This window comes from Triplophysa rosa, linkage group LG25, assembly GCF_024868665.1.
Source record: "Triplophysa rosa linkage group LG25, Trosa_1v2, whole genome shotgun sequence".
Lineage (NCBI taxonomy): Eukaryota > Metazoa > Chordata > Actinopteri > Cypriniformes > Nemacheilidae > Triplophysa > Triplophysa rosa.
The window spans coordinates 5,811,244-5,814,814 of NC_079914.1; positions in this window are offsets into that span (position 1 = coordinate 5,811,244).

Here is a 3,571-nt window from a genome sequence, read left to right on the forward strand (position 1 = left end):
CCGCTCTGCTTCTCTTCTGCTTGTATGAGTTGGCCCGAGCTCAGCTGGAGCGCACACGCACCCTTCTGAAATAATAATAAACATCTTAAACTTTATTTATCAAGGATTTTCTCAAAACTGGCATATACTTCAATGCTTTTCAGTAATGGAAAACTGTAGAAGTGGAGAGTGATAAAAAAATAAATGTAAGTTTGAGACAAAAGACAAACATAACTCCAAAATTAAATTGGAAGGCATTATCGACCCCTGCTGGGATACCTTTAGCATTGAGTTGGAAGAAGGTTTTGAGGACCAGCGCTGAATGGTTTTACATGTGTGCTTTTGTTTCCAAAGAAAATAAGCGCAGGTTTAGACATATGTGATTAATTGAATGTATGACAAGGGACAATTGCATTTTTTTTACAGTTCAAAAGCTTTTGTAGCTGTGCAATTCGGGGGTCAACCCTCAGCAGGCGTTTTAAGAGAACGAAAGCAAATAGACTTCAGCATTTTCACAATGCCTATCGAGTTTTTTTTTTTTCAAAAACAGAGATTTTATAGCATCGTATTGTTTTTGAGCTGGTTGATGTTATTGGCGTGAGCCCGAATTTTATTCGCCCTTTCTTTTCCTCGTTGAAATGAGTTTGACTTTAAGGTTATTCCTGAGAATGGTAATAGTAATAACAGATTGTCCATTGGTATATTCAATTGCCTCTAAAAAGGACATAATTAACTTTATACTTTGTGAGAAAAAAAAGATTCTTATTTTTTTCCTATTTTTTAATTTTTTCCTATATTTTTATAAAAATATTTTTGAATATCTTCCTGCGTGTCTCTTATATATAACATACAACAAATCACGAGACTTTAGAACCAAGGAGATTCAAAATTAGCAACGTCACCATATTTGAATGTACTGATCATCTGAATAAGAAACGTTGATGTCAAAATAAGATGGATATATAATTTTCTTTAACAAACATGTCATATACTCGTGTCATGAAGACGTTTGTTAACCCACTAGTCATTTGTCTTATTTTAATGAGATGTATGTGCTTCGCCGATGAGCTCCGTTCAGGAGCTCAACGTTTTTTATTGCATTTAAACTGAAGAAAGGAAGTCATAAGTAATATATTTTATTATGATTATTATTATTTATTTTATATACTGTATTTTTTATATTTACTATTCCAACATTATACTTTGGCACACTTACTGAAGGTCTGACTGAGCTGGTGTAATAGAGGAGTGGGATTTATGTTCTTGGATTTCCCCTAATCAGCTCTGACAATGAAGTTGCCAAATCCCACAGATGTAACATTACACTATGGGGCAGTTTCCCGGACAGGGATTATTTTAAACAAGGACTAGGCTTTAGTTAAATTAGGATTTTTAAATTGTTTTCAAAGACATACTCTACAAAGAAACATTACTGGTGCATCTTGAGACAAAACAATTGCACTGAAATATTTTAAGATATGCCAGTGCAAGTTTTTATCGATCAAGACACCGCTTACATTTAAATTAGTCTGAGACTAGTCTCAAACCCTTTCCGGGAAACCGCCCCTAAATGGTCCTGGACTGGTTAATCTGGACTAGACACTGCGATAAAGCCAAATTATCGTCTTTCAAATGATGAGATGCCACCCACACTAGTTTTAGTCGCAGTGATTAAAAACAAGGAACTATGTCAGCTCAGTGTTCACAAGTAGTCTTCACTATATAAAAAAAAACGATTATATGAAACTCTGTGATACTCTACCAATGCTTTTTAATATGGCAGTGCTGTTTTTTTATGACCTTTATAGGGTTAGTTAATCCAAAAATTAAATTCTGTTGTCTTTTACTCGCCTTCAAGTTCTTCCAAATCTGTATGATTTGAATTCTGACGTGGAACAAAAACATTCTCCTTTAAGAAGTGCACATGAACTCTAAGTGGCTTTCTGCTAAATCATACCAACTACTGTACATGTGAGAAAAAACGGTTTTGATGTCCGCTAGAGTAAAGCTTTATCTGACTCTGGATATTCGCCCATTGCACTCCAACTGATACCATTTCATCCAATAAACAACGTCAAGCATCGACAATTTAACCTTATTGTAGTTTCACGTCACTGTCTGTTGCTAACTTTGTACTTGACTCTTAAAGCTTTATGTCTGCTGTCCAATTGCAAAGACATCTCAATGTTTGCTAAATAAATAGGCGGAGCGATTCAATTCAACGAGTCAAGGTGTTGGAACGCTGCCTGTGATGACCTAGTCCAACCCTTCCCTTTCTATTAAATCTTTTAATTCAGTGCACCAACTGATGCCCGGGCAAAGCTACCTAAACGCTTACACAAATTCCTGTCGAAGTAAGCAGTTACGGTAAGGGGATAGCAAACTGTGTATTACGAGAAGCACTTTTCAGTTTTGTTCTATAGTCATAAATGTTTTTTACACAAATGCACTACAATCTTAAACATTTCAGTTGAAGGTAATGATATGATAGATTCATGTATTGCATGATATACTTTTTATAGCTCAATTGCTGCCAAGGTCATTAGTTCAGTTCCCAATACTGTAAATCGATTTGGATGACTATTCATTTATATAACCATAGCGAATGTTTATTAATTAATATAGTCATACTAAATACATTAAACTGACAACACAAATTTGACAATTTGGAAATTTGACAATTTCTGTCAAATACCCTTTCCCATCAAATGACGGATTTGAGCCGTCTGTTAGGTCACTGTCCGCACCACTTTACGTTGGCTTGTTGAAAGTATTTTGCGCAAATCCTTTCCACAATGGTACCCAATCTCTCTTTTATAACTGGATTCAGTGATATTGCATGTTGGGAACAAGAGTAAGCATGTTCATGAATATTTCAGTATGGTGCCACCATGCCAAAATAAACACTATCGGAAACCTAAAGACACTTATAATCTGACATATTCACGTTGTTTGTTTTGCATTGTTCCTTATGAGCTGAATGTCTTATCTATTCTGTTGTTTTACGTACAGCTTATTTACAGTTGGGTGTTACAACCACTACGTGGTTAAACTCAATTACAAATCAGAGTACATTTAACTCTATATACTGTAGGTTAAAAGAACAGCTGTGGTTTTATCTTCCAGCAACCACCAACAAATTGTTGACACCTCACCAAACATCTGGTTTCATTTGAGCTACGCTTGTTGTGCCGTCTGTTTATCTCCATGCCAGCCATGGTGGACCACATCCAAAACCCAATAAAGATTAAGTCCCTTTAAGCCGTGTGTCCGTTCAATGTGGCAAACTTGCAAAAGGCTATTGATTAGATAGAGATGCGACCCTACAAACTATTTTTTTTGTGTGTGTAATCTGAAAGTGTTATCTGCAACCTTCTTTGAGGCCGTAGATTGCAAGGAAGCCATTGTCGCAATTAAGCTCATCAAACGATCAGACTGTGAATTACAGGAAACTGCATCTGAATCTGGACGTCGGAGTGTCCAGACGGATCCTATAGATGGGCGATAAAGGAGTTTCACTGACTTCTCGACAGGCTTCTTTGGAAGAATTAACAAATAGGATTAGCGAGCAGGAAAAATCTTCCCGAGAGCC